We start from the raw sequence: 10718 nt of genomic DNA, 5'->3' as shown, positions 1-10718 counted from the left end.
CCAGCTAAAACCAAGGCCAGCCTTCAATGGCTTCTGTGCCTGTGTGGTTCCCTGCCCATGACTGGCATACGACTGCTCTCTTCAGAGCCTTCTGTTCTGAGGTTCTGTCTGTAGGGGGCATTGGGGGTGGAGGTTGCACCTTGTGTAACAGTCACAAGCACAGGGTAACTTGCTCACACTTACAGGTGATGCTCACACGTGTCAGGCACTCTGTGTAAACCTTAGACAGATACCTATGGAAGCAGCTCTGTTATCCTTCCCCTTTTATGCACACAGACACTGAGGCCCAGAATGCTTAACCGCCTACCTAAGCAAGTTCCATACTGGATTTCCATAGAGAACCTCACTTCTTCCTTCAGCCATCAAAACACTTGCTCAGCACATAGACATCTAGTGCTTTCTATGTTTTCTTGGGTTTCATTTAAAAACGCAACCTCTTTTTAAAATGAAACCGACATCTCTTCTAGGTCCACGTCCCTATATGCTTGGACTAGTTTATTCGGCTCCACAGATCCCCAGTCGGTTTCCTGTGACTCTCTGTGGTCTGAGAGAATCGTCCATAGTCTGGACTCCTGTGTGGATTCAGGCACCCATTTCTCAGGCTTGCAGGAGGAGTTGATTGTTTTGGGCTCTCACAAGGAACTGTACCACCTCGGGCTCTGGCCCTTTCTGGAGAGGGGGTTGGTGGGGAGGGGCTGGATAATAACTGCTGGAGGAGAGGTTGCTGGGGGGGGAGGGGGAACTGAGGCTCCTTCCTTCCAGACACGCACACAAAGTCACACTAGTTTCCCTAGAATTGGCCAAGGCCTCAGTCACAGCTGCATCCCAACCCAGCTCTCCCATTGTCCCCCTCTGACTCCCAGTCCCTTCCAGGGGCCCAGCAAAGGAAGCACCCCTCACTGAGGTCTTAGAGGCCCCAGGGTGTCCTCAAGTTCCACAAGCCCTGAAAGCCTTGAAGGTCGCTGGATTTCTTTCTGTGTTTTACTACATTAGCTAATGAGCGTCTCTCCAGGCCCATTACGGTTTCCTCAAGTGCACGGTGGCCTGGGCTCTAATGACAGGCAGCCGCTCCCGCACAGGCAGGGAAGTGGTTCTCTTTCAGGCCGAGAGGGGAGATTGGATTACATTACTGGTGACAGGAAAAGGTCACTGCTCCCCCACTTCGGTCTGCCCATCAGTAAGGAGAGCACAATCAGCGGTTCTGAAGCAGGATGTGTCATGTCCAGCCAGGCAGAGGGAGGCAGGAATGGGACGCGGTCCACCTCTGCTCCCCTCTGAAATGGTCCGTCTTCAAAAATAGCCCACAAACTGCCCCAGACTTGACCCCTAACATCTCTGAAATTTAATTTCAAATGATGGCCTCAGCGATTCCATATGCCGCCCAATCTGGCCTAAACCCAGTGATAAAGGCAGGAAACAAATGGAATCAGAGGCTGCAGTCTGAGGAAGCAATTTGGGATGTAGCTGTGAGGGCTCCTGGGTAATCCTACTTAGCATAAATCAGGCTGCAGAACTGGGCTTGAAGGAGCTCCAAGGTCATCGGTCCAACTCCTGTTACAGCCACCAGGGGAGCCGAACAGGGAGTCCCTAGCAAGACTGACCCCCCCAAGGAGCAATGTTTTGCAAACTGTCCCTCCAAGGCTCCCTTGCTGGAAGCTTGGGGAGGCAGGGAGCAAGGGGACCTTCAAGAAGTGGAGCCTAGTGGGTGGTTCTTAGGGGTGTGCCTTCAAAGGGAAATGTGGGACCCCAGTCACCCCATTCTGGAGATGAGACCTCTTCTGCCTTCATGCATTCTGGCCATCTGGGGAGTCTTTTCTGAACAACTGCTCTGGCTCCCAGCAGCCCCTTCCAGACACCAGGCAAAGGACGCCTCCCTCCTAGGAGGCTGCTCTATGCTGGTTAAACTCTTGGTCTCTAATACTGTAACCAGATTTGGAACGGATTTGACCTACACCAGGTATTTGTTCAGATTATCATCAAGACGTGCACCAACAGCCAGCGTGACTCCAGGACAAGGACGTCACCTCTCTAAAGCTCTGGGAGACCACACCTCTTTAGTGAGCACCTCACTTGTGCTACGCCAGCAACTCTCAAGGTCTTTGTTCTAAGGACTCTGTATATGCTTAAAAATAATTGAGGAGCCCAAATAGGCATGGTAGCACATACCTATAATCCCACCATGTGGGAGGATAAGGCAGGAAGGTCACAAGTTCAAGGCCAGTCTGGGCAGCTACACAGTGAGACCCTGACCCACAGACATTACTGATAACCTTGGGATCTAGTTATAAGAACTAAAACTAAAGAATCACACAAATATTCTTCATTCATTGTTTAAAAAGCAGTATCAAATTCAGCACATGCTCATGTGCAAAATAATTTCATAGAAATGAACTACATTTTACAAAGGCCAAGTTGTGGAATGAGAAGCTTCATGATACCCTGGTATGTTGTAGAATGTTATTTTAACTGGGCACAGATGTGTTACACTGTGTGTGCTTCAGGCTAATACTTTAACTGTGAAAAGTGTGTTATGTTTGTTTATGCTGCAGTTGTTTAATTGTGTAAGGATGTGTTACATTTGTTTCACCTTGCTTGCCTAAGGCACCTGATTGGTCTAATGAAAAGATGAATGGCCAATAGCTAGGCAGAGAAAGGATAGTTGGGGCTGGTGGGCTGAGAGAATAGGAGGAGAAATCTAGGCTCCAAAAGAGAAGAAGGGAGACGTCCAGAGCAAGAAGCCAGGCAGAGGCCAGCCAGATGCAGAGAATCAGTGGACGTAGGATACACAGAAGGAAGAAAGGGAATAAGCCCCCGGGCAAAAGTAGTTAAAGAGAAACAGGTTAAGTTAAAAGAACTAGCCAGAAACATGCCTAAATTAGGCTGAGCATTCAAAACTAATAATAAGTCAGGCAGTGGTGGCACACGCCTTTAATCCCAGCACTCAGGAGGCAGAGGCAGGCCTCTGTGAGTTCGAGGCCAGCCTGGTCTACAGAGCTAGTTCCAGGACAACAGTAGGGCTGTCCCGGACAGAGAGAGACCCTGTCTCAGGGGAAGAAAAGTCTCTATGTCATGATTTAGAAGCTGATTATTGGCCCAAAAGAAAAGGTCTGGTACATGTTTACAGTTCCTTTTGATGTTGAGTTAACTTAAAGGCACCTAGATCCCCACATCTGCTTCTGTATTTAATCTACAGCCATAAATTAGGCTAACCTGGTGTCTCATGAGCAGGTACTTGGAAACGGGAAGAATTTTAACAGCCTTCTCGATTGTGGGTATATGTCAGCATTACACTAAGCTCTTGTTGAAGGGTTAAAGGTGGTTATGACCTCAGATCCAAACACTATTTCCATCTTTTTCCTGCTCCCTCACATTAACGTCCAACATGCAGTGTGCACCGCGAACTCAAATGTTTCCCTGGCTCACATAGACCTTTTACAAGGCAGAGCAGTTTGTTGCACTGTGAAAGCATCCTGCTTGTCAGGATCTCTCCCCTCGGACCCAGGGTTTGGGGGAACCATTGCGCTCACGGTAGCTTACCGGCTCAGGTTATACTCCAAGTTTATCCTTGGCCAGAAAAGCCATCGGTTGTTGCTGTTGTAAGGACTGACTTGCTTGGGTAACTTCTGAGAAAACACGGGGCAGTTACTGTGAACAATGGTTTATGCCTGGGTCTTTCAGCTAGAAACAGTGTCCAGTTAATGGCTTCTTCAGCTCAGACTCAAGCAGTGCAGAACTTTGGCACAGAACCAAGTGCCTTATCCCAGCCTATTTTGCCTCATAGGTTGCTAAAAGAGACGTATTCAGGGTGAGTTTCAAAGCTTAAACCTTTTATTACTTCATGGAGGACTTTGGGGGAGTTGTTGGGGATTGAACCCAGGGCCTGGCGCGTGCTGTGTCTTAGCCCTCGTTAAGGACATTCTTAACCGCCCCTGGCCTGGGTGTGCATTCAAATGTATGCCAGTGGAGACTTCAATGACTGTGACACTCTGGAGCCATTTCCTGCTACTACTAAAATGCCAGCAGTTTTACTCAATAGCAGAGCAAATACTAACAAGATGAAAATGGCAAGTAAGGCCCGAGAGGTAGAAATAGTTATGACTTCAAGGGTACTTGAGGTGGCCTGGGGGCTCCCCTGGAATGTGCAGACCATGACTGGAGAACCATTAAGCAAGGAGGATGGGCCAGTTTCTGCACCTCTTGATTCCTGACTGACAAGACAGACTGTGGGCAAACATACCCACTAAGGCACACACGTAACAGAGATACATGCTTCATGCTGCAAACAGGGCAAGGCCTTCACGATGTAGGAATGCTTTGAAATGGGTCTTGATTGTCCAGTAGGAGGTCAGAAAGAGAAGATGGATCTTCTATGTTGAGTTTGCACAAGGATCAGTCCTAACAAACCAAGGCTTTTGGAGACTTATCGAAAAAAGAAAAAAAAAGACAATACATTTGGGTGTCCATATTGACAGTAACACGTCTCCAAAAATCTGCAAAATACAAGCAGAGAAGTCTAGAAACTTCCTTGAGGACACAGAGCAAATCCAAAGGGGAAATCAATATTAAAATCAGACTTGGCTGATACCTAAGACCACGCTGCTTTTCCTCTTTCTTTGCTAAGTCAGGAGAAAGCAGTACCCTGGCATATGTGTTCGGACCTCAGTTTTGGCCCAGGAGACAGCTAATGAAACTCCGCTCCCTTCCCTCAGTCTTCCAGGGTTCCAGCTCTGCTGTGAGACACACTCCCACCCATCACAAGCCCAGACCCCAATTCTGGGTTTCCTCCCTCTTGGCCAGACCTGCCTCTGTGGTTGTGCCTGGCTGTTGACCTCTACTGGGAGTCTAGTCAGCTTTGATCCACCACAAAACCAACTAATCCTGCTGAGATCAGGTGAGCCCCTTCCCAACCCCCTCCACGCGCACCTCTCTCCTCTGTGGTCTGCCTATGTGTTAATCCACTTAGACACACCTCCACAACCTCCTGAGCCCCATCCTCAGGCTGAAGCTCTCATGTCTGGAGCTCATGCTTTTGCTCTTCGGAGCTTCACTTTCCTTCCCTGTAAAATGAGGAGGTGAGCACCCCGTCTCCAAGGGCCGTGGTGCCGCACTAAACTGATGCTTAGCAACAGCCAGGCCCCAGAAGGCACTGAGTTAATGCACACAGCTCCTGCAGCTATGGCCATTTTAAGCCCATCAAATAGCTTGCAGCAGTACCCGTAAATGCACCACTTTGATTTTCCTGCAGGTGGGTCTATTCCTGGATGCTCACTTCCACGGGGGACTCTCTATGCCCTGTGCCTGTGAAAGTTCTTTGGATTCAAGAAACGTGGCAATCCAGGAACCTGACTCCAAAGCCTAGCTTGACCTGCAGAGCTGATGGGACACGTTAGCAGGCCATCCTGCTGTCCCTTTCTGATTTTACACAGCACCCTGAGGAGGGCTCCTGATCAGGTAGCCCATTCTCCCCTCGAGGCTGAGGCTAGAGGATTGCTGTGAGTTCCAGGCCAACCTGGAACTAAAGAATGAGAACAAACAAACCAAGCTAGGCATGGTGGACTATTTCTGTCATCCCAGCACTCAAGAATCAGAGGCAGGAGGATTAGGAGTTCAAGGTCATCCTCCTTGGCTATGGAAGTAGTTTGAGGCCAGCTTAGATGAAATAAGATCTTACCTAAAAAAAAAATAAATAAATAAAATTAGAAACAAAATAAACAAAAAGTTCATCTCTGCTGTGGTCACAAGGCAAGCACTGTGGGCTCTGGCTCCACCCTCCGTAAAGCCAGTGGTGGGCTGTTTGTGAGCAGGGTGATGGTTTTTGAGCCTAGAGAAGGAAGTGCCCCAGAATTCTTGCTGCCAAGGTTTGTGACGCTGTTCTTCACATCAGACAAGCTCTTGGCATTGGGTGAACCCCCAGAGGACAGGGTGTGATGTGGAAATTTCGAGAGGCACCTTGAGAAAGTTAGTAACATTGGGACCCCCAAGATGCTATTTCCAAGCATGCATGCTCCCTGTCTGTGGACCAATGACAGCAACGGTACACTCCACATGAGGACATCGAGGGGGGTGGTTCCTCATCTCTTAACGTTTCATGGTTTTGTTTTTTTTTCAGGTTGTGCAAAGGCCTTGCTGGGTTACTCCCAAGAAGTGTTACCATGACAACTATGAGATTCAATACTAGGCTTACATTGCCCTGTGTCATCTGGAACACAGCTCTCTAGGGATTGACGGAAGGGGCGCTGGATATCTGCTTCAGAGGGGAGGCTAAAGCTCAGGCAGGATCCTATCCAGAGAAAAGCTATCCTAGAAAGAGGAACTGGGGACCAAGTCTGGCGTGCTCGGATTCCACAACACAGGGACCTGACGCTTCGCCTCTGGGGTAGTTCTCTTTGCCTATGTGTTTATCTGAAACAAACCAGGCAAAAGTTGGAACTTGTATTTTCAGAGCGCCATTCAGCATCAGACATTTCTTGATGCCTCATGAGGCAGTGTGGCCATCTCGGTTTTTATTTCAAATCTTCATTGTATACAATCATTGTGTGTGGTACTGTTACATAAGGACACCACACAATTCTAATATTGGGCCTATTCCTGTCTGCTCCGCCTTTTCTCCATCTCATTGGTCCCGCTAGTCCCCATAGACATGTTAGAGTCTACTTTCATGTACATTATTGTAGGTACCCATGATTCAGGCGCAATAAGTGAGAAAGAACACAATGTTTGTTTCTAGTTCACAAACATCTGGACCCTCAGCTTCTGAGCCGATTTGTTTATGCCCACACCCCTTGAGCAGAGCCAGGCTGCAGACACACGTCAGGTGACTGCAGAGTCCTCTCCCACCATGCTTATGCCTGACCAGATCTAAGATTGCTTGTTCTCAGAGAAATGCTTTTTATCCTTGAGCTCAGAGGAGGAGGTGGGTGAGGGCAGAGGCATCAGAATCACCCAGGAAATGAGCAGCAAACAAGAATGGCCCTTCCCATGCAGGAGCAGAGGGCCTCTGAGAGACCTTGCCTGCCCTGTATCAGAATCATAAGATCTTAGCCCCCCCCCCATTTCCAAATCTTCCAAATGTGGATGCTGTACTGCTGCAACCTGCACAGGCCTAACTGGGGCAGGCAATGGGGAGTGAAGAAAAGACAGACAGACAGACAAAAGCTGGGCCAGACGGGCTGTGAGCTCTGAAGGACACACCAGCAACAGTTCACAAACTCAGCTCACTTATCACATACAGCAAGAACAAGGAAGAGTCAGGCTAGCCGATCTATGTAGATAGTTTCTCCATAGGGGAAGAGGCAGGCTAGCAGATCTATGCAGACGGTCTCTTCATAGGGGACCAATCTTGGGATGTGGTCATCTGCAGGGAGGAAGCTGCACACACTGAAAGTTTCTGCACACACTGGTATTAGCTAAAGGTCAACCATTTGCCAATGTTCTACACGGCCCAGGGGAAGAACTTACCATTCCTCTGAGCCTGGCCAGGGCAGGCCTTGTCATTTCCATGGGTCTGAGGCATTAGGGTTCTTGACATGGCCAATGTTCATGTCAGAAATACACATTCACTCAGAAACTCCCTCTGCTCCTCCACACTGCACTCAATCCCCGTGCCTCAAGAGCCTTCCTCTAGCCCATACAGAGCCCAGCCTGGGTCAGGGCTCAGGCCGTGCCCTTAGCTGCACCCAGTTACTCACTGAGGTCTGGCTCCAGAGCCTGGGGAGGGGCTCTGAGAATAAGCTCTCATTAGGAAGGGAGCTGCCAAAAGGGATTGTGTTTCATTCCTTCCTCCTTCATTCTTCTTGGAACCCGAAGACTGAGGAAAATAGATGCATGCTGAGGTATATGTATGACATTGAACTGCTCCCATTTTCTAGAGGGAAAAATAAACCATAGGGGCACCACACCTGAAGATCATTTCCACAACCCCTGGTTGTTCCGAAGTCCCCTAAAACTAAGTTCCTTCATCACTATTATGTTCCGGATCAAAAGCCAGCTAGTGTGGGCTGATTCAACAGGGAAGAGAAGCCAGAGGCGGAGAAAAAGGCAGGGAGGAAGGGGAGGGAGGGACGTGAGAGGAAGAAGACACAGGAAATAGGGGAGGAAGAGGCAGGTGGAAGGAGGGAGAGGGAGATAATGGAGGAAGGAGGAGGGAGGAAAGGTGGCAGAGATGGGAAGGAGAAAGGGGAAGGAGAGGGAGGTGGAGTGTGCCCTGGGAAGGAAGGTGGCTTAAAACGACATGGGTGTGCCGTCAGATGGGAAACAGAAATAGTGCTCTTTTCTCTGTTTTCTAACCTAAAAAGATATTGCTCTGCCATGCAGCCCTCCTCTCTATGCCTGCCTCACCCAAGATGTAGGCACAGTTGGCTTCATCAGATGTAAAAGCCCAGCCCCGGAGAACGAACAGTCCCCATTCCAAACTCTGGCAGGTTAAACTCCACAGAAATCTGGTGATAGGGTCAAACCTTGAATAGAAACAAGCTAGGCAAGCCAGGGATGGTAGGCATGGTGTATGTAGACCATTGCTGTGAGGGGGTCACCAGCACCGGACTAGACAGCATCATTTTCAAGTAACATATGTAGGATGCTCTTCCCGAGGACCCTTAGAGACACTTGCCTGACACAGAAGATAACACACAAATAGCAGCATCATCCTGTCCTTTTCCTCTTTGCAAGCAAACAGTGGACAATCTTTGTCACCATCAAGATTTTTCAGCTAATCTTAGAACTAACCTGATTTCAGACGTGCCTGGACCAGCCTCCATATGTAATAATGTGGTAAGAATCAATACCGAGACTTACATGTTTCACAAGCATTCTGTCCAGCCTCACCAAACTACATCTGGCCACATCCACACCTGTAGCACAGCTTCTGTTTTTTTTTTTCTCTGTGGTTCAACATTACATATTTATTCTGTGACTATTAACATCTCCCCTAAAACATTGATTGTGTAGGAGGAGCGGCGGGTTGCATCCTGATGCCTGGCTAGCTTAACCCCTGAAGAAACCTCACAGAAATTGTATTAATTAAATTACTGACTGGTCCATTATTTCTAGCATCTATTTGGCCAACTCTCACATCTTGATCTAACCCATTTCTACAATCTGTGTAGTACCACGAGGTCATGGCTTACCAGGAAAGATTCTAACCTACATCCTTCTCAGGCAGGAGCTTCATGGCGTCTGTCTATTTCTGCTTTCTTCCTCCCAGAATTCTGTTCTCTCCTCCCCGCCTACCTCAGCCCTGTCCTATCAAAAGGCCAAGGCAGTTTCTTTAATAACCAATGAAAGCAACACAAATACAGAAGGACCTCCTACACCATTTCCCCTTTTCTGTTTAAAAAAAAGGAAGGCTTTCACTTTAACATAGTAAAATTACATATAACAAAACAGTTATCAAGCAAGAATTACAGTTACAATATTTATATCTACTTTATCTTTTATCATAACTAAGGAAAACTATATCTATCTATTCTTCAACTCCATCAAAGACTCCAGAAGGATATAATATTACCTAAGTAAATAAGAAGTAAGCAACTTCCAAAACTCTAGAAATGACAGAGACATCTCGCTGCCTGGACAGTCACCCAAAGTTATTTTGCACCATTTGGGCATCCATCTTTGGCCTACAGGCCCATAGTATTCAGCAGACTTTTCTATGAAGCAGGAAATTTCAAAGTTCTTCTGAATCCTGCAGAATGTCTCGCAGACTCTTTTATAAATCAGGAACCAGAAGGATCATCTCACCTTTTGGCAAGTTTAGCTGTCATCTCTCTGTGGGTACTGCATGTCCAGTGAAGCAGTCCAGGCAAGAGTAGTTTCTTACCTAAATGGCTATCAAACTCCATAAGGAGCCTCTTCAATGCCCATCTTCCTCTTGAAGTAGCTGGTACTGCCAGGAGCAGATGTGTCTCATTGTCATGAAAAGCCTTAAGTTATTAAAACATCTTAAATGCCATAATCTGTAGTCTTTGAAAGATATGAAGAATGCGTATATAATTGAAATATATCTCTATATATCTAGAAAATCTAACTGACATGACTATAAGCTTGACTATTATCGATGATTGCCCAGGTAACCAGTTGTCTCTGTGATTTGTTGCGTATTTTGGAAGTTGTTTGTTTGTACTTCCTAATTACTCAGGTAAAATTATTTCCCTTCTCGGATCTTCAATGGGGTTGAAGACTAGATAAATATAGTTACTTTCCTCTCATGACTTGGCCAAGTTATTTGTTATACAAGACTTAAGCTAGTTAGAATAGGATATTTGTTCTTACTGTATGTAATTTTGTAGTAGGTTTAGAACTCTCTTACTTAAACAAAAGGGGGAGGAGCTGTGGAGCTCCTTCGTTCCTTCAGCCAATAGCCTTTAAGATACCAGCCCACTTGGGCATGGTTTCCCTGGCTTGAAAAAGCAGCGGTAGCTGTGCACTCCCTCTCTTGCTTCGGACTCTGCTTCTGGCTACCGGACACTTTTCCTGGTCGTGCAGAGGGCTGTTGTCTAGGACAGTGATCTGTAAGATTTTCCCTTTAAATAAATAACCCTTTTATTAATCATAATTCCAAATTGGTGTTGGATTGTTTTGTGACTTACTCCTTTAATTGATGTCCCTGAGTGGTAGAATAAATGTTCATCTTGAGCACCATAGTTCCCTGGATTTAGCAAATCAGCACTAATATAATGCACGGCACACAGTAAGTACTTGACAAACTATGAATGAAGGAG

This window comes from Myodes glareolus, chromosome 9 (genome assembly GCF_982192425.1).
Source record: "Myodes glareolus chromosome 9, mMyoGla1.1, whole genome shotgun sequence".
NCBI classification, from domain to species: Eukaryota; Metazoa; Chordata; class Mammalia; order Rodentia; family Cricetidae; genus Myodes; species Myodes glareolus.
The sequence above is the reverse complement of the archived record's forward strand: the minus strand, read 5'-3'. Positions refer to the sequence as shown.